Source organism: Molothrus ater, chromosome 5 (genome assembly GCF_012460135.2).
Source record: "Molothrus ater isolate BHLD 08-10-18 breed brown headed cowbird chromosome 5, BPBGC_Mater_1.1, whole genome shotgun sequence".
NCBI lineage: Eukaryota > Metazoa > Chordata > Aves > Passeriformes > Icteridae > Molothrus > Molothrus ater.
In genome coordinates this window covers 9055736-9077943 of record NC_050482.2, presented here as the reverse complement: position 1 = coordinate 9077943, position 22208 = coordinate 9055736, and positions in this window count along the sequence as shown.

Below are 22208 nucleotides of genomic sequence, written 5' to 3'. Positions count from 1 at the left end.
ATCCATGAGGGTTGCTGAATTCTGCTCCACCAGTCAGACATTAGCCAGACCCTGAGATTATCTCAGCTGGCTGGAGCACAGTGTTAATAGTGCCAAAGTTGTGGGTTTGATCCCTGTACAGGCTATTCAGTTAAGAATTGTACTCAATAATCCTTATGGGTTCCTTCCAACTCAGAATATTCTGTGATTCTGTGTAATAAAGCTCTTCTAACTTAACATTGCATCCTACTGCAGTCTTCTATCTTCCCTTCAAAATTATGTTTGACTACAAGTAAATGTGTTCAGCTCACAATGTCCTTAGATTTTTGTACTTTCTACCTTACTCCCAAGACAGGATCTCTTCAGACAGTTCAGACAGATCCTCTAGATACTACATTCATATTTGTTGGAATCTTGCAACAAACTGTTTCCTTGAAAATGTTGTCTCAAATGTATTATTCTAAATGATAGATTATAGGCAAATCCATGAAAACTGCAATGTTACTAGAGTCCTAGACATGGACACATTGTTTTTTTCTGACCCAATGAATAAAATGTCTTTTTGTTAGGCAATGCCAGGCAGCAGAATATGTCAGTGAGCTACATCATGAAATAAACAGCTAAATGTGAGGTCAACAGAGAGGAGAGTGACTGCAGTGTGAGGTGTAAACTGGGAAGAAATAGGGATTACCAGCTGCCTCAGCAGCCTCAGGAATCAAGAATGTCTGAGCAGCTTCATATATTGCCCAAGGACTAGAACACAGGCAGAGGTGGACTAAACAGGTCTTGCATAAAATAGGGGACGAGCTTCTACTTCTATACTGACCTGGAACACAGCCTTATGTCCCCTGGGAAATGGAAAGAGAATAAAATTGTTTTCACAAATGAAAAAGCCATGCAAATGGGATGGATCTGTGGCCATTCTAGACTGGAATTGATGTGATTATCTGATAAAACAACATACAGTGCTGAACCTTAATCCCCTCTGTCTGACTCTCCTTGTCATGACACATATCTGTGCAGGTGAAGGAACTATAGGACTCTTCTGAATGGTGAATCTGAGAAGAAAGTTTGAAGGTTTAGGAATACTATGAGAACAGGGTGGACAACTGTCTTGATGATTGATTATGATGATAAGGAGCCTTAGAGGCTGCTGTTGAAGAAGTTCCCAGGGTTACTAGTTTAATACTGGGCTCATAAAGAGGAATGGAAAATTAGAAAGGACTGAAGAAGTGTGAACTAAATTCATCAAGGATGGAAGAAAGAACTAAAAGGTCTGGAAAGGAGAGTGGTGGAATGCAATGATAGGAGGAAACTGATTAATTTCCTTCCATCTTGCTGTGTTGTAACCATCAAAGATGCAAGCAGCTGTGTGAAACAGATGAGTGAAATTCAGAATATATAAATTTGTAATAGCTCATCTAACTAATCTGACAATCTGGATTTTAACTTAGAGTAAAAACTGGAGTTAAAGAAAGCTACTATTGGATCTAAGACTCTGCCTTTCCTAAGTTTTGGAGGGATTTGGTACTTTGAGACAATTCAGTTCTACAATTGAAAGTATTACTCCCCATATATATTTTCATTATCCTTTTCTTCATGATTCCATCCTTTTTTGCCAATACAGTATTAAAAACTTCAGCAGTAATTTATGATAATGAATTGGTTTAATGCAGTTAGCTCTTGGGAATGCCCAAAGGTTGTATTACTCATTTCTGCAGTAGTTGTAAGCAAAGCAGAGGTGCCGTGGGCCAAAGCTGATGTGGAAGTCTGTCAGTGATGTTGGCAAGGCTATTACCTGCTTTCCCAATGAATTGTATTGACAAATGGGAGTTCATCTCTCAGTGACCAGCAGTAGCATTTTTCTTTGCCTTTTGCAAGAGGCTTGAACCCGGAGCAAGAGGTCACTCATCACTCTCTCTGACCATTTGTGAAAGCAAAGAAAAGCACAATTTCTGAAATAAATCTTTAACAACTGTCACATGTTTCCCTTCTTCTGTTGGTGTTTGTAGAGAAGCATGCATAGAAGTTTTATCAAATTAAGCTAACATGAATCTGAAATTATCTATCACACGATTAGAGATAAAGAATATTTAGGACTTTTCAGGCTGTTTAATTTTTGTTTTGGTTTGCTTTAAGTAGCATGTAGGAGAGAACCAGACATTAACAGGTGACTAGTTTGAACATAATGGAATATTTTGTTCTCACACAGATTATTTTTCAACTATGCTATGTAAATTTAATAGTTTTGTATGAGGGAGAGGGGAAGGTAAGCCTGCATTTGGTTTTACTGTGAGTCTTTACTTGTCATAATAAAGTTTATTACTAACTGTGGGTGAAACTCACTGAGAAAAATTCTTCTTGCTCTGCTCTATGAATGTCACATATTTGTATTTCAAGAACTCCTAGAATTAATCCCTAACCAATCGAGACCTCCTGATCATAGCATGTCTACACACATTTGGAAAATTATGGTCCCTGCTTAGAGTTTAATGGCAAAATTAAGTGCTGCAAATGATTGCCACTTAATTGACTTCGATGTAGACTTCCTCATACAGGATTTCTCTTGGTATGCATACTAGAGGAGAATTTGTCCCAGTGGATGTACACAGCAATATAACTTCTTGGATATTTAAAAATGTGCTGAGGGATGATGTAATTTGAGATACACCATAAATTAAATAAACTGTGCTTAAAATATATTGTATTATATAGAAGAGAAACCATTATTTGAAAATAGAAATCAATGGATTTATTAAGAAACCAGGCATGTGGCACTGGTAAATCCTCAGGCATTAACAAAAGCAATCCTCAGTTACTACAGAGGCTGTATATAAGACCTGCATTATCTAAACTTATATTAAGCACCATCTTTAAATAAAGAAGTTGCTATTTTTCCTGCCATAACTGTTAGTGAATAAAAAACTTACCTCATAAGGGTTAGAAAATACTATTTTCTGGACTTGTTCTAGATTGGGTCTGTATCAAAGTTTAGAGGATAATCAGACCATTTACTCAGCATTAAGAGTATTACATCAAAAGATTCTGGGTTTTATATACCATATGTAACAATAAGAAATCACATGCTGGAATTCATTTAATGTTTTGATGAGATTTGCTAAAAATCCCCAAACTTTCAGCCTCACACTTTAGAATTAATTTTAAACACAGACTCCTAAAGATATGCAGACACCATGGAATTTTCAGAGCCATCTTATATCATCTGTAATTTAAGATGTCTTCTTTTGCCTTAAGAAAAATTTTAAAAAGATTTAAGACCTTTTCTCCCTGGAAATAGTATTTTCCATGGAGTGAAATGTAACATATTAAATGAATATACACATTCAGACTTTTGAATCCAGTTAAAATGTTCAAGTTTGGTTTCTTTTTGGTGGAATAATAGAAAATTAAAAACAAAGGAAAGGCACTATGTTACTAAAAAAAGATAAATATTTTCTGACTAATGCTCGGAAAGACGATCAGATGTGAGATAAGTCTGCTTTCAGGACAGATACAGAAATAGATTTATGAATGTGAATGGATGCAGTATTTTTTTTATGGTGTCCAGTTTTGTGTTCTCTCAAGTGGCTTTTCAATCAGTAAAGGGGCTGTGGTTTTTTGAACTATGAAAGAGTTTCAATTTGTGCCAAACTATTTTTCCCTTTGTATTAATTCTAATCATCTTGAAAATATAACTGGAACTATGTGTACAATTCAGAAAATTTTCCCTTGTTTTGCTCATCTTTTTTTTTAAATTTTTTTCTTTCAAATTACATGTCTTTCATACACAAAACCTTTGGGAAAAAATAACTTACTTGTTAGAGTAAGCATTTGTTGAAACAATGACCTGGTTTTAATTTATATTTCATTTCTATAAATATTATTTCATTACTAGAAATGCATTTTTGGAAGCGGACTAGGTGCTGATTTGTTAAAAGAGTCCTGATTCCTCCAAGTGTCCAAAGTGAGACAGTTGGCTGCCATTGAAATATCATTCCATCAGTGGGTTTTAATTGCCTAAATATTTTTGTTCTTGGATATTGGAACAGTCTCTGCTGTCGTATGTGTGCTGTTCTCCCTGATGTTAGAGTGGCTGTGTGCTGAAAATGGCAGACTTTAAACCTATGTGAACATCTATTATAGCACAGCTTTAACTTCTAAGGATTCATGACACTTTCTTTAAGGATCCTAATCTTTCCAAACTGGAGGCATATTTTGATCCTTTCTTAAAACAGAGTATATCAACTCCCATTCAATGAGATGCCAGGAGGGACAAGAGCAAAACTACTCTAAAGTACTACAAAAGAGCAAAGCAGAAACTGACAGTAGGCAGCAACCTTATGCATCCAATTTACTACTGTAGGAAAAGTGAAACTCTTACTCCTTTTTGAATTTTTCTTGCTAGCCACGAAATATTATGCTTCTCTGAGCAAAAGATGCAAATGACCCATCAGCACAGAACAGGACACAGCAAATGAGTTTACAGAAATTGAACAGCCAAATCATTAATTTTCAGTGGAGAATTGTGCTTAAAATCTTACTGTATAAGTGGGAAAATGTTTGTGATAAAGAAGAAGTGACTCATGGTGATTTTTGTTTATTTGCTCAATTTGTCCTTTTTTTATCAAAGCCAGTGCTGCTCCATCTTATTTTTGGTACTGAACCCTTTCCATTTCCCTCACATGCTGGGAAACAATTTTCTAACTAAAATAGAAAATTAAACTTCAAAATCAAAATTCAGCAAGAAAAAACCCTCAGATTCCTGAGGAATTTAAAGAACTATTCCATCAATCAGCATGTATATAAGTAGAAAACAAAAATAAAGAGTTCACTATCCAATCAGCAAAGTATTAGATCAACAGTCCTTTTAAAGACTCATTAGTGTTTCATCACCAAAGGTTGACTTCATGCTGTGTTTGAGTTGCTTGAATGTCAATGGTGAGATGAAATGAGTATACCAAGAGCTGAATAGTTCTTTTATGCTTATCCAGAGAGTAGAACCAATGAGTTTTAAATCCAGGAAGAACGCAGATCTACTTTACAAAGCCTTGTTTAACAGAATTTTTCTTCTTCTAATTAACCCCAGGCCCCCCAAGTTGAATAAGATATATGTGCAAGGAGAAATGGTGCTTTTGCCAGCTGTCTGTAGGCTTCATTACTTCAAGTTTCTAGGTCTGATCCTGATCACAGTCAAATAATTTTTACGCCAGAAATAATTAAGAGTGTTCAAGGGAAACAATCCCACCCTATTTGTGTAAAAATCCCAACAACCTCTAAAAATCTGGGTCTGTAATTTATGAAGGAATTAACAAATATAGGCCAGATGCTATGCCACACTAGCACAGGAATAGGAAGCATTTGGAGCTGCATTTGTTCCATTAAACACCAGGGAAAGGATTTCCTTACATGGAAGAAAGCAAAGTCTGAATCGTTCCTGCACCAGTATTGATGCCATATCTGCCCTTTGGCAGCAGAAGCTGGAGCACAAGAGTAATTACAGACTTTTTTTAGCTTGTCCTTGTTCCAGACTAGCACAGTACTGCCAGCTGTCACCATTTCTTGGGAAGCAGCACTTTGCAGGAAAGATTTCAAGGAATTTCAAGCAGGTTTTGGTCACCCAGTGGTGCTGGGGGAGAGAAAAGGCAAGGTGGTAAGAATTTTGGGTTACATTCAGGTTCCATCATCCACTACATCCTCTTCAAGTGGGGCAGGACAGAATTGAATGGCAGGAAACTATTCTCCAAGTCATTGCCATGTGCTAACCTGTTGCTTTCTGGTGCTTAGAAACAGTTTTTTAAAAAAGACCCACAGCTGTACATGGTTCAGGGCATACATCAGATATAACCCTTTGTACCTCTGCTACAGTTTGTGGTGCAGACTAAACACTCCTTGCACATATTCTGAAGTACATATTTCTGTCTACAGACTGGAATATTATCCATAACATGGAATTCTTGGTTCTATAATGAGATTTCTGACTTGGAAGTTTTCTCTGGTTCAGCGGAGCAATGTAGTTTTTTCTTAGATTAAATGATGGAAAATTATTGCAAAACTATAAAAAGGTGCCACGTGATTTTTCCTAACTTTTCTAAACAGACACACTTGAAACTATTCATTATACTTTGAGAGTCACTCCTACTAAAATATGGTCACTGCAGGCAGAATTATTTCAAAACTGAAGTTAATTAGAAGTAATATTTTAAGATGTTCTTCTAGGTGGCTGTAAGAAAACTTTTATAGCAAGGTTGCTAGGATTCCTTGGTAGCAGATATGAACATAAAAGCTGCTTGACATTCTTCATGTCAGCAGTATTCACTACAAGCAGCAAATAGACAAATTAAAACTTCTTTTCTTGCCCTTCTAACAATCCACAACCCATTTTATTCTCCAAGAGTTGTAAATACTTCAAAAAAAGGTGGGCTTTACAGCATACCATGGAAGTCATCAAATGTAGATTATGTGGAATACAAATTATTGATGTTGTAATGTGTCAGACAGCTTGAAAAAAAAGTTGGAACATGGGGAAACTTCCTTACTGCATATAGAAATGCTGAGTAAGACTTGCCCCCAACCTAGCAAGATAGTATTAAAATTCTGGTTTTGTAGATTTTTTTAACATTTCCCTTCCTTCCCAGTTCCCATGTTTAAATCGCTTGTTACTGTGAAACTAAAGCTGAAAAATGTGTGTTGCCTTCAGTGAGAGACACTTTTGCTTTAGAAATGCTTAATAAATCCTTAAAAATCGAACTAGGAAGAGCTTTTGGTAAGATAGTCTTTCATCACACGCCAATCTACTTTTCCAGTTTTACAAATGTGCGCATCATTTGCAGTAAGTGCACAGGGCAGTATTTGTATAAACAAATTAGCCTAATACAGTAGAATATTGCCGTATTTTTCAACAAAGGCGTGTGTAGGGAGGTATAAAAGCACACAAATTATCAATTTCATTTTTATTTCACTTCATCTTTTTTGCATTAAACCAGTCATTAGAACAGATGCATAAGTCAACAGATGCATAAGTCATGCATGAAGAAATATGATTTTGTATTTTTTGATCAAACAAAGACTTCCAAAACAATAGGGAAAACCACATTGGCTTTGTAAATAATGGGAATGCCCTATGGGAAATGGAAAAAAAATAATTTGAAGAAATTTTATGATCTAATTCAAAATGACCAACCTATTTATGCCTTGCCAACTCAAACACTGCACAACATATGCAATTCAGTCGGGAGAAATAAATTAATTTCCTAATGTTTATGCTTCATAACAGTTGCAGAACTTCACAGTGATTCTGTCCTTCTAATCTATCCATCAGTTCAAACCCCACACCAATGAACTTTTAACTGCAAAGAAAGAAGTTGGATCAAAGGGGATTTTTGAAGAATTCTCCCACCTCTGCATCACTTTTGTTCAGTGGAATGAAGGTTCTTCTCTTCACAAGAATTTCTTTGACAGCACCGACTCTCCTGAACTTCCTCAGAATTCTTTGTGTGTGTATATTTAAGCTTCTGGTATGCTTATGTTTGGAAAGGTATTTGTGATGATGGGTAAAAATATCTTTTTTCTGATTCATTCATGGGCAGAAAAAAACAATCTGTTTTAAGGTTTGATTGTGCAGGCACACAACAAAAGAACAGTTATATTCAAGTTCACTGTAAAATACATATGAAAGTGGTTACTGCCTGGAAAACTATTTGTCAGGACACATCTGAAAATACAGAGTTACTTCTTGTAATCTGTGGTAGCTGTTTACCTAAAGTCTTCCAGAAAACATTGGATGGATTCATTGGGGCTATTCACTATGAATTAGGAAGTTCAAGATATGTGGAAACTTTATGAAGATTACAAAGACTAACAGATCTAATGAGATTTTCTTTGTTGTTTTGGGGGAATTTCAAAGAAACCAAAAGTAACAGGTATCTCAAGATTTAATAACTTTCAGGGGATAGAATTTGTAGGAAGATCAAATAATTTTGTTTGCTTTGTGAATTAAGCATGGTTTCATTGCTATCTTTTGTTTAACACAGAATGTTAGTGAAGTGAAACTGATATATTAAAACACAGTTAGATATTGATAAAAATGAATATGCATAAGGGTAGACGTATGTGTACATATGCTCTTGAATGTTTTGTTATGATCATGTTTTGATGCAACTATGATAATTTCCTGACAAGCTTCAGAGTCCCCCATCTTCAGTTTTCTATTAAATAAGGGTGTCAACTATTTTATTCTGAAGAGTTTACAAATGCCACAAATATTCAGAATGTACATGTAAGAGAACCATCTCATTATTGAGGCAACTCTTCAGACTGCTGGCATTACTGGATCTGGTATATGAAGATGCAGATATACAAATTTGTCTATCCAGCAGTGCCTCTGGACTTCGCTACTTTACTTTTATTTTTATGTTTTGTTCTTTCCTAAAGGAGCTGTATACCTAGTTTACATGTACATTTCTATTCCTTTGGGCTCAGTTCTTGAAATTAATCAGGATTTGCCTCTTTAGGATAAAAGAAAGACTAATTTGGTTTTATCTTTTAATCTCTTCTGATCCTAATAGCTGATTACACAGTATTCAGCATTTCTTGTAACAAGTTCAGCAGGCCACCAAATGAAGGTATCTGGCAGCAGGTTAAAAACAGAAGATAGTATTTCTTTTCATAAAATGAAAATTTAAATTACTAAGCTGACTGTCACAGTCTTCTCAAAATGAAAATTCTAAACTAGTTACAGAAAGCAATAACCACAGTTCCACGGCAGCAAAATTTTTGAGGGCTGCCAAAGGCATCTGCAGTGCAGAAGCCAGGGGAGGTGCCAAAGGGCACCTTGTGCTCACACTCCTGGAAGTGTCCTCAACTGAGTGCAGTCCTGGGCTGAACACAGCACAGGCTCAAATCTCTGCTGATTTGGACAACTGCCCTCAAGTTTTTATCATATCTATCGAAGTTAAAGGTAAAAGTACAATGGCTCTGCTCAGTCCCCATGTAGGATGAGTGTATTAATATCCAAGATAACAGACAGATAGAAAAATAATTTAATCAAATGAGAAGAAGAGTTAGTTAAACTGGTGCAATGGCTGTAACTGGTAGAGAATCAGGTGTGAGGTAACTCCACCTGCAGGCTCCATTCTACACTGATTTGAGAAATTGCATCCCCACATTTCAAAATACCCATGTTTTCTACAGTATCTAATGGTTTTGTTCAGCACTTTAATTGACATTTAACCAAATCTAGTAACAAGACTGTGTTTTCTTAAAGGCCCTACTAAACGATGTAATATTACTTCCTGTAGCTATGGAGACCTTTGCTCTCGTTAGTGCTGCTATTCCATTTGACTGTAACCTTGAATAATCTTTAAAGACTGTTTTTAGTCATGGGCCCTTCACCTTCTGGTGATTTCATCCAGATACAATTTCCACAGGCTTTACTGGGTTAGACAGAATAAAAGAAAGGACCATCTGAATAAAATAAAATGTCACCATTAAATTGGCTTTTGTAGCTTAAGGTATAATGTAATGATATTTTCCCAACAGCTGCTTTCAGTTGAATTTGAAGTTTTTGAACCTTTTGCATCTGATTCAAGTAATAAAATGCAGGTTGTGTTACTTCCTCCTTCTGTGTCATATACAATAAGCAAAACGTTGATACTTTACATGGAATGGGTGGTCATTAATAATTTTTACTGTATGTTAATGTTATTTGCTGACCTCAACATTTTACAGATGAGTCACCCAATGAAAAAGTTTGTTTAAAAATAAAGCTGTGGATGGATGTTATTTTGGAATTAGACAATTCAGTAATTTTTCCTAATATCTCCTGCACACAGAATTTGATTATCTGCACCTTTTTTTTGTATTATCATATCTTTCAATTTTTTACAGCTAGATTGGAATGAATGCAATTCTACACATCTTCATGTGTTAGCTTTTATCCCCAGAGATTTTAAATAGAAACTAGACAAAGGGATTACTTCATCAAGCACTGAAGTACAGAAATCCCTGAGGTGAAATGTAGCAACTGCCTGTCAGTATATATACCAATATGCAAGAAATTAGGACAAGGAAGGAAGAATAAGAATATTCTTAGGAATTCAGTGAGGCAAAACCAACGCTTGAGGCTGAAGTAATATGCCACAGTTCTGTGAGACAATCTTTTGTGAAGCTCAGCTCTCAGTGCACCTAAAAGAGTCACTTTGTCCTTCATCATATGTTCCTTACTATTTCCACTACCATAGTAAATATTGTGCAAACTCTGAGTATTTTCTAAACAAGGAAGACAAAGAGTTTAAAGGAGAAACTAGTCCAGAGACATGAATTCAGTCCTTACACCTCCCATCTGCACCTTCCCCCTGCAGTAATACCAACATCCTTGGTTTTAAAGAAGATTTTAACCATTTTACTTATTCAGCATCTGCTGCAAATTCTTCTCCATAAGACATTTCATGGCATAAAAATAATGGAAAAGATACTAAAATGAAGGCTGTAAATTATAGAGGTGGGAAAGATAAAGATGTTTTTAGAGGTATCTGAGAAGCAAGGGAAGAACCAAGGAATAACATAAGAAATCAAAAATCCTGACAGTGAGATCTCATACAAACTATGGGGAAAACAGGAAAAGAATTGTCAAGTAAAGTCAAAGTAAAGAGAAACAGAAGGAAACTAAGAAGGAGGATAGGGAAGACTACAAAAAAAAGGATGTGAAAAGATGCAAAATATGTGATAATGGCAGTAAAGTATAAATGTAGAGTCCAGAAAAGTGGGAGAGAAAGAAGTTAAGAAGGTGCATGAGACAGAGTGGAGGAAGACTGCAAAGTCCATGAAATGTGATAAGAAAAAAAAAAATAATAAAAAAAAATCCTAATTATGTTTTCCTGTGTCACTTTTGACCCAAACTGTTGAAATGAAAAGCAAAAAAGCAGGCTTGTTTTCATGGAAAACAGCTTGTCTGTTGAGGTGACTTTTCTCTTTCTTTTGCTCTTACCTGGTGTTTCCTGGAGGACATGACAGGTTAATGCTGCTTCAGGTCCTTCTAAATGAGCTGATGCATTTGCAGCACTGTCAGTTCTTCACTCCAGAGGGAATGCCTCTGCATGAGGCAGTGTCATTACAGAAATTAGCATTCACTGTGACTCAGCTATCTTCATCTCAGAAATAGCAGAAAGAGACATAAGTCTGGAACAGATACACTGGTATCCCTAAAGGAGCTCTTCAGGGAACTTCTTCATGGCTGTGGTTTTAATTAGGCATTAATAACTGCTGAATGATGCTTATGCTACAGAAATGCGAGAAACTTTCAGTGAGAGAATGCAAGATCAAGGGAATTGAGAATTCTGAAAGTCAAAGATATATCAATGCTTTTCGGAATTTTCAGGCTTAGATTTCAAAAATTTTATGTAAAAATTCCTGTCCTTCACCCTATCTTTGGTTTATATTTGCTCATAATCTTTTGTCTCCACGGGTGTTTTAGGTTTTTTTGAATCTGATGACAGAAAGTGAAATCAAGTAATGTCTTTTTTGCACTGCAATCATAAAAAAAATTAAAATTGTCTAAAGGACAATGAAAACTATAAATAACTTGTAATCTTGGAAGATTTATTAGATTTTCACAAAAAAAAAAAAGATATCCTGTATTGTTCCAAACTAGATATGTTAACAAGTCCATGATTGTAGTCTAATATTAATTCAGATTTAAGGAAATATGACTTAAAAAACTTGATTTTAATTTTGCTATAAAAGTTTTGGAATTAAAGCAATTCATCTTACCAAACTAATCCCTGCATAATTAAAAATATCTAAACTGAAGCAAAAGAATTAGGATAAGAATTTGCTACAGCCATTTCCACTGAATTTTCAGGAACATGTGAGAATCAATCTCTTTTTTCTGCTTTTTTACATTTCTCCTTTAGTTATTAAATTGTCTTTATCTCAGCCAATGTGTTTCTCCCTTTCACTCTTCTGCCTTCTGAGTGAGGAGCTGCCTGGGGATTAGCAGCTCACTGGGGCTCAGCCACACCAGGCATTTCAATATTTCCACTGATCAATAGGAGTATTCTGGTATTTAAGAATTACTGATGTTGATTATGCTCATCATGCACCACAAAAAATGAAATCACCTTCCTTCTAATGATTGGAGTTTGTCATAATCTTTCTATTAGGACAAATATTCATCATTTTAATTACCAAATAGATCTTATTCTAGATTTAGCTGATTGTTTCCTGTTAAACATTTTCAATACATCCAGGTCCTGCTGTGATGTTCCTCTGTCACAAAAGTGGGTGAATCATACCATATTTATATACCTTTTTAAAGGTTTTGTACTTTTTCACTAAAAGATATTCAGCCTAAACAACGTGTCTCTTTTTTCTGTCAAGATGGAAGTTTTGGAAATTAGCATGTCTGCTCATCAGAGTGGCACTCTATTTTGCAATGGGCAATATAGGAATGGTATTGGTTAAAAGGAAGCCTCAACAGAGAGCGATAAAGACTGGAGGATTCAAAATATAGCATAAACACCTGGGAAAAATTCTCACTTAGTAACACCCTCATACAAAATCATGGAATTCTCAGAACTTTTTCTTCAATGATTTCATTTCACAATTTTTCAGGTCAAAGAAGATTAAATTCCCAAACCAAAACATCAAAAAGGAATTCCAAAACCAATCAACCCATGTGCAAAACCCATGATAAACACAAATTAAGCTATGAGTTGCTTTCTCCCACAACCAGCCTGAGTTGAGGGATGTCAGGATGCACAGGATGGACACCCTCACCCAACACAGACCCTCCAGAGGCCTTTGGCTGATGGAAAGAAAGTTATCTCTGATCCTCTCACCTGAAGAGCAGAAATTTTAGCAGGCTAAACAGCATCCTAAAGAGAGGAACTCAGTACCCAAAAAAACTTGTGTGAGTTTCTCTATCACTACATTTGTGCTCCACACAACCTCCCATCCTATCCCTTACTTTGAGGTATGGGTTCTGGTTAGATTGTCACCATGTTCCTCTCAAAATACCTGTGAGAAGTTGGCATTTTCTTTTACACAAAAAATACTCCATCAAAAAGTTCCTGCCAACCTTTGTGCTAAATCATCTTAAAAACATTGTGGAAAGCTGCTGCTAACCCATGAATGTGTATTAAGCAGTCAAGTGGTTATTAATGGTATTATTACAGCTGCTGGTATTATGGAAAGATTATGTTATTAATTTTTCAGGAAAACAACATCTGCAGAAAATGCCTCCTTTGTGATCAGCTAGGAAAAACTTTCTACAGGTGTTAAAAATGGCATACAACCATTTGCAGTGCTTAACCTCATCTCTTTAAAGGCAATATAATGTAATTGCTTCATTGCCCAGTTCTGTAATGAATCAAGAATAATAGTTCAAAGAAGGGAAAGGCTTGATGGTGGATGCTCAAAACCTCTGTCTCTGTATGTATCACTCAAATTTAGAATATCCCTCCTCATCTATTCACCTATCCTACAGGAAGATATCTGCTGTCAGTCTACCTGATGCAGAGAATACTTTCAAAGATTCTGATCCAAAACTTGCTGAAACCTATGGAAAAACTAATTTAATGGAATTTTAGGGAGCTTTTGACCAAGCCTAGTAGTGCAAATCTGAAAGTTTAATTTCCAACAGCAAAAAGTTCAAGGAAGTTCCTTGTGAACATTCTTTTCTTTCTGTGCCCCTGCATAAAGGAATCTGATCGAGTACCCATGCTGTTGCTTATTTCTTTCTCTTAACACAAGAGTATTTCTTCTAATGTATTTGGTTTTATCATTTGTCCTCATATCTCTTCACTTTATTCTCTTGTTTTAAGAAATGCTTTCAACAACCACAGTGGCTGGGACTCAGTGGAGAGTATTGCACTTGAACTGATTTTAAATTTCTCCAATGTGTCATTGCTTCTCAGCTGGTCTCTTACAAGACTGATCTCTATACCCTCTGTCACCTACATGGATAATTACACTAATTCAGATTTCTCTGGATTCTCTCCAAGATTAAAATTTATAAACTTAGTAAATGCTTCACTAAAATATATATTATTTTATGACATAACAAACCTGTAAGAAGAATTGTCTTTTACAAATATCATGTAACATTTTGTACCACATAAATCAACTGGAGGAACATATTGCTGATGGAGGATCCTTCTTAAATTAGGTTAATAGCACTTTTCTATTTCAAAAGTGAGGTATAAATATAAATACATATTTGTGAAAAAATGTCATAGTAGAGAAGCAAGATCCACAGAGATATTCACAGTTCTGTCATCAAAACAAGTATATTTGATATTGCATTTATATGATGATCTGCAGCCACCCATAGAAATGATGATGAGAAAAACAAACACTGAAAATTATCTTCCCAAAGTTGGCACTACACCTGCAATGCAAACCATGAGGGGGATGTGAGCAAGTGACACTGATTCCAGATATTGCAGCAGAGAAGTGATTAACTCCACCATAATAACAATAATAATAATGCTCTTTTAATGCATCTTTTGGGGGTGTAATTATAACTAATATCACTAAAGTGCCAGCTGAGACCTATTATTGCTGGTTCCATGTGCTGTGTGCTATAGACACAATAAAAGTGAGCTACTTCCTACAAGATCTGGATACAAGTCATCCCCTGCCTCTCTGTGTTTCTGTTTGTGTGGGAAAGGCACATACTAAATAAGGACTGTCATGAACTTTAACTAGTTCCAGAATCTGGAAACTAAGAGATCAAGGTTGTGCTACAGAGCACATTTGCACTGCTGCAGAATAAAAGGGTTTTGGGTTTTTCCCAGCTCCTTTTTTCATCTTTTACAAAGACTAAGATGTTAGTTTTCCTTTTTCCATCAAAGCAGTTGTATGGTAATGTTCGTTATCCTCAAGCTTGCAGAGAAACACTGTGAGATTAAAACCTAAATGCTTTCATATGTAAAAAAAAAGAGGAAAAAAAAAAAGAAGAAAAAAAATTATCCAAGGGTCCAGTTAGTCAGCCAACAAATCCAGCTGGGGTTCCTCCTCTGTGTAAATGCTTCCAGTCCTACTGAAGGTAATAGCAACTCTTCTGTGCCAGCTGGGGATCCAGTCCATGAGGACATAAAGCAAACAGGGTAAAAAATCCCATCAAACTAAACATAATACATGTAATTTAGGCTACCTCCAAGGGTTCCTAAACTAAAAAAATCTGAATTGAGAGCAAGTACATAATTAGATCTATTTGTGTCATATTTAATTTTCTCAATAACATGACTAATTGGCCCCCTTTCTATCTGTTTTCATTGTTTTCAGGCTTGACTCTGGCTTGTTCATATGCCAGGGGTTTGATGATATTGCTGCTCTCTGGCATTAACCTCTGCAGGAAAGAAACACTTCTGCATTTACACCAGGGCGACTGTGAACACAAGGATGGATTCATTGCTCCTTACTGACCTGCTTGTTCACTCACTGCAGCCATTGGAAAACTAATTATTAGGCTACCATACTATTTAAGTTTTTGTTTGCTTTTAAGTATTCTGAAGTAAGATTTACTTACTTTTCTGTGCCCATAAGTTTTTCAGTACATGACTGTAGTGAAATAGTAACAACTGTTAAATGTACCTGTCTGAAAAACAGGAAATTTCTTTTCTGTGTTAAGATCATATTGCTGCCTTGAATTCACCATGCTCTTTCCCCCTCCCCTAGTTTATAGTGTGTGTAAAATCCATACTGTATTTGCCCCACTGCTGGTTTGCATTCCAGCATTCTGACAATAATGAAGAAATTATTTATAAATTTAGTCAGCATCCTTGTTACAAGTTAGATTGCTAGATTGCTTGGTAGATATTCATTTTGAATGTGAACTATATAGGATTTTACTATATTTGATTTCACCTAATATATATCATGCAGAAGAAACATAATATCCTCTCATGAAACTAGCTTAAAGATTGAAATATTATGCTGCATTATGTAGTATGGTATAATACAGTTAATTAAAGGGAAAGGTTAGGACTAAATGAAATATGAACTCATTGAGACCTAAAATTTTATATATACAGAGCCTGATTCTAATTTACATGATCTGATGTAAAATGTGAGTCACACGAAAACCAATCAAGCCACACCTCTACAACAAGCAGAACTGATAGGATTACTGTTTTCATTGTCTTGAAATGAAAAGAAGGGCTGTAATCAAAACCAAAGGAAGAAATACGGGTTGCTGAAATTAAATTACTTCTGCACTTTTTTCCCTTTGTGTAACTGCCATTGGATGTTGTTTCCTGTTCTGGTGCCCATACTTGAGGATTTCCATGAGAGAGAAAAGAGATGGAGAATATGATGTACAACATTGTATTGAATCCATCTCCAGATTTATCATGTGTGCCATTAGGCACCTAATACAGGCATCTCCAGTTTGGAATGGAGTATTGCAGAGCCCTCTGCAGTTACCACTGATCTTTCAGGGGAAGGAAAGACTTATGTCCAGAGGGCAACAGTGTCAACCTAAAAGATTAATCATTCTGAGGAGGTCCTTACCTGCATTTGGTGAGTATAGAGAGGAGCCTATATAACTAGAAATTTATCTGAGACCAGTATCTGTAAAAACTACACTATTTTAGAAAAAAAAAAAATTAAATTGCATGGACACTATTGTTACAAAAATGAATAGTTGAAAATGGAGTTAGAAAAATTAAAATCAGTAATTCAGTGATGGTAATTAACTGTTGTAGTAATCTGGAATTTTTTATCAAGTGTTCTACTTCTGTGGATATTAGATCTGAAATAGGAATGAACTCAAAATGGATGTAATCCTATATCCCATAAACCTGGTTAAACAGCTTTATAACTGACTGCCACCAAATTTTTCCCCTTCCTTCCAAGTAATTAAAAGTTAAAATTAAAAATATAAAAATATAATTAAAATAAGAATAAAATAAAATTAAAAAGAGATCTGTTCTGTACTTCTCTCGAGACACAAACCATGCTGGAGCAAGATGGGACCTAAACATTCTTTTGAGCCAGCAACAAACTGCTTACTTATGTGTTCCTAACACTTCTAATGTCTGTGTTATCTGAATGCTAGATTCTCTTTACATGTTCTAGAGGGTAAAACCATGCAGAATTTTGAACACAGACAGCAGACGTAAAACCAGCAATAATTCCTATGTTAATTCCTATTTTTTACAGGTGAAGCAGATTTCTGCTCTGCCTCCCTGTGCTGTGCTGAACACTCCTCATAAAGCCTTGGGTGCTGGCAGCTCTCCAGGTGGATGTTCCCAGAGCATTGTGCAGACCTGGCTTGAGGAACCCAAACCACCACGTCATGGCTTTGGGCTCCTGAGCCTGTCCTGGGAGCAGGGCCTGGGGCACTGCTGCTCTCTGCCTGCTCTTGGGATCACCTGGAATCACCTCACAGCACAAACCATGCCAAGGAGAGTGCAAACCTCACCCGAGAAAGAGAACCACAAGAGCCTTCATACTCATCCCACACTCATCTGTTGAGGAAGTGCATGCAAGCCTTAGACTTCCCAAAAAGAGCCATTTTTATGAAGTTGTACCACCATTTTAGAAAGAAAAATAAAAAGGAAAAAAACAGAGGAAAAAACCCTGACTTCTTTAAAATGGATCATGCACATCACTAAAAGAGTGTAGAGTTCACAGAAATCCATTATTTCTCATAGGCCTTTCAGTGTCACCTAAAATTCCAGCCTAGATGTTGGTCTTTCATGTGACTGGGTCAATATCCACTCCAACATTCTGTGCTTTTAAACTTGGAATATATTTTAGCAATCCTCTCTGGTTTATTTTTTTCTTTTCTTGCAAAGTTTTCCAGCTTTATGTAACATTAAAAAATTACTTTCTGAAATGTCTCAATACTGATTTCCCTGCTTCTTCTACAATTCTGGTTAATTAAAGGTAAATTAAATAAAACCATGTCACCCAATTACATTCACATTGCCCGTTTTATTACATGTGTCTAGGTTGACAGCATAAAGAATTGCCTTCAATAGAAGAAAAGCAAATTATTCTCAATTTAAACTGCTGGGACGGCATTTTAATTCTTTAACACTTGATAAGCACTTAATAGAAAAGGACAAAATTACCTTAAAGAATCAAACCTTCTGTTTTTCAATCGGCTTCAGTAACATGAAGCTTTTTAATTAAGCACACCAGAGCAGTTTATTGCTTTAGCTGGCTCTCTGTACCTTTGAGTCTTCTAAAGTATAAACCCTTTTATGTGGTAATAACATTCCATATAGGTTTTCAAACAGCATAAAGGTATTGCTTTAGCCCATTTATGCGTAGGTCTCTACATCTGCTAAGTAATTGCTTTTTTCTTAAATGAAATATTAGAATGCTAGAGCATGTTCTTTGTATGTATAGACACTGTGGATAGTGTATAATAAAATCATTCATGCTGCAATAATTAAAGCTGTGTCAGCATTTTCATTTCAAACTCCATTTTTCAGGTGTTTATAATTCAGCCATAAAAAATTGTCTTGGACTCTTTCCACTATATCTGAAGGCCAAGAATATATATCCATAAAGAAGTTTACAAGTTTTGAACACTTGTTTTGCAGGTGTAGAACTGGAAAACAGTTTTGATTTACAAATGAAGTTTGACAAGTAGCCACTGGCATTTTTAAACCCAAACAAATCCAAAACACTTGAGATTGTCAAGTTCATAAACCTGTATTTTCTGTGAGATTGTATTAATTGCTGCAAATGGATGTTGTCAACCCCCATCAAATTTGTGATTGGTCATGGATGCTGATAAATGCTAACAATTGGTAAATTTGTAGCCTACAAGATCTTAAATCTAGTAATGTGAAATGTGATTGGCATATTATTTTATGAATACAAGTATATATAGATTTAAAATTTTATAAAGGTGCTAAATAAAACACATGTGCTGAATCCATGCATTATGGAAGCTGGTGTGTATTTTGGCAGAAATTTCCCTCAGGAGACAGCAGTTATCTGTTTTTTTTTCACAGATCCAATCCTGCATGGGCATCAGCTGTGTCTGCTCTCCCACAATACCCTGTAAATGTGCCTAAACTTGGTGTGAGGGGAGCCATGGCAGTGATAACAGAGTAGCTCACTTGACATGTCATTAATTTTCTTCTGCTAAAAGGGCTGCCAAGTAAGGTCACCTGGAGAAATGGTGAACCACAAGAAGTTCCATGAAACAACACACAGGGTTTATTTAGCTTGGTGTATCCCAGCCACCTCATACATGCACTCATCAGCCCGTGGAAATTTGGCCTGTGAGGAGGTGGAAGCGCTGATCCATGGACCATCAAGCTTTGCTGGCATGCTGTGTTCCTGTGGATGCAAAAGGAGCCCTGACAGAGCTGTTCTCTGCAGTGCTGGCCATCTGCACAGCCTTCTCAAATCTCTGTTTCATCAAAGGGAAATTAACAGCATCTCTGTTAAATTAAGGGTGGGGCTTTTTCCCACTGAATAGTTTTAATTGTGATCGTCTTTTACTTCTGTTCTATCTTATCCTTCTCCATCCACACCACAGTGCTGTATCACTTTTCAGCTGTGTATTAGATTTGTTAGGGATGAGTCTTTGTCTCAGTGATCAAAACAAACCAAAACTTGCTTTTCCCTACAGAACAAAAAGCTCTGCAAACCATTGCCTTCAGGCCCTGTTCACATCCCTTCTGCTTATTTGTTGGCTTGGAGAGGCAGAAGGCTTCACATGGCAATACTATGACCCTAAAATATATTATTTTTAGTTTTGCTTTCATCTTGATTCATGTGAAATAATGTGAAGGCTGTGTTTCAGCTGCTTAAATGGCATTTTAATACATGATGTCTGGGATCACAAGGTGAATGCCCCATTTTGTGTTAGGGCAGGTTGGACTAGGAAAACTTTTTGGAATGGTGCTGAAAGACACATGGGACAGAGATGGTATTGTTGGTGACATACTCTTCTGTAACTTATGTGTCCTTACAGAGAGCCTTTTTTCTTCTTCAGAATCTTTGTCTCCCAGGCACTTCCCTCCCTCAGACAAATACAAGACCTCCTATTGAACAGGAATATACTCAGACTTAAATAAATTAGTTCTTTAGGAATTTTATAAAATAAGATTTAGAAAAATGGGGGGGAGGGGAGTTTCCCCTCACACTGCCATAGAATTGAAGAGAATGTCCATGTTTGTGTGGATGTATAGGGCCTATACATTTAAAAATCAACATTACTATAAGTGTGTCGTGTATAATTTCCCCAGAGGTAAGGGTGTATTTGCACTGTAAGAAAACCCACCCTGGTAAAAAAACTTCCAGTGGAAATCACATTACCTTGTACAATGCATTTCATTTTAGTCAATGTAAATTTTGAAGATAACACTAATATTATTATACAGGTATGACCCACATCTGTGACATGCACCATGTGAATTTGCTGTGTGGATATTTCAAAGACTGGTTTACATTCATGGAGCTTTTAAAGTCCAGTACAACATCCTGGAAATGGAACAAACTAATTTTTGACCTCAGTCCTTTCTTTGTGCAGTACTGTTGGCCAATTTGTCCCAGTTTTACAGGTTTTTGACTTTCAAAGTTGTCAGAGTAACAAAACTCATAGCTGGTGTTACTTTAAAACCAATCAAAATAAAAATTGTGCCCTGCTGTTAACTCCAAGGAAGAAACTGAGATAACGCCTAAATTGAATTTAAAATAGTAAATGCAAAATAAGATTTTGCAAAAAAACACAAAAGAATCCAGTCTAGTTGAATATTTTTTTCACTCTTAAATTTAAAGGAAAAAAAATAATGAAAAATAAATTATTCTGATTCATGGTTTCCTTACCACTGTTTTCTGAGGTTTTACACCAGAGTGCAAGCTACTGAATCAAACTTGTAGTCATTGTGCATGGGATTTGTGCATATCATGGGGTTCATATATCTTTATCACCCTTTAAAGAACAGCAGTAAAAAACCCCAGAAAGCCTTTCCCATTAATCATTTCAAGTGAAGTCACATTTTTAGGAGAAGGAGAGAGGCATGTTGCTCTTAAAATGCACTCCTTTGCTATTTGTTTTAATAACATTTGCACTCCAATGCCTCATAGGAGAAAAAGGGTAGTATGCAACTTATCTCTAGAAAGGCATGATTTTATATTTCTTCCTGAAGTTTAACTTCCATTATTCCTGAATATTTGGACCTGCTGCCATCAGCATCTAAGCTCCTTTGAAGATCAACCTACCATTAATTATGAGAAAGACCACTTCACGAACTGGTACTAAAGTATGAGAATGATAAATCAGAATGACAGCATTATTTCATACAAGCACTTTATGTGAACATCTGCAAGTCTATATATTAGGGGCAAAATTATCAACAATCAACAAATCAACACCTCTTTACTGTGATACCAATGAGTTAAATAAGCAAAAAGAACAGCTTTATGGTATTTTAAGGCTTTCATGTTGATATAGAGCAGCAAGACACAAAATATAACATTGTCTGAATCTAGTAGAAATTTTGAAAACCATTTTTTTATAGTTAAGATGATTTAGTTTTAATATAGACATCAGCAAGAAATCTTATTGTATCCAGATTCCTAAAATATTTGTTTATCTTTAAATCAGACCTACTTGGTATTAAACCTTATTTGAAAAGTATGTGTCAGACATTCACTACCATAAACCTAATTATCACTGGACTTAAGCTTTCTGGATCAAAGGCTTAGTTTCCATGGCAGTACCCAAAATGCCCTCTTAAGTAGCAGTTCATGCATCAAATCAGCATTGATATTTACTTAATGTAAGAAGAAAGAAAATCAAACTGTGTTCACTCTTACATAAACTCACAGAAGCAGCCAAGACTTTGGAAATTACAATTTTCAAGTTTGCAGTGCATTGGTGCAAAATGATTGGTGAGATTTTAATGTTAATAGCACTAGCAATGGTGGCTGACTGTACCTGCAGCACATTGGACTTAGCAGAAAAAGGATCTGAACTATCTTAGGATTGATGCTTTATATGAAGAATAATAATACAGATGAAGAGAACCTTTCATCAGTGATTGCTTATGGAAAATATTTTAGATTTGTGGAACATACACTATTTGAGGTTTTCCTGTAACCCTAGCTAATGTCCTGGTAATCTTTTGATGCTCATCAGTAACACATTGTTATGCCTATAAGCACTTTTTCTACATCTTTTTCAGTTTAAGACTCATTAAATCTTTAGCAGCCATGAGTAATAGTATCAAAGAAGATAAAACAGGATTCATTTT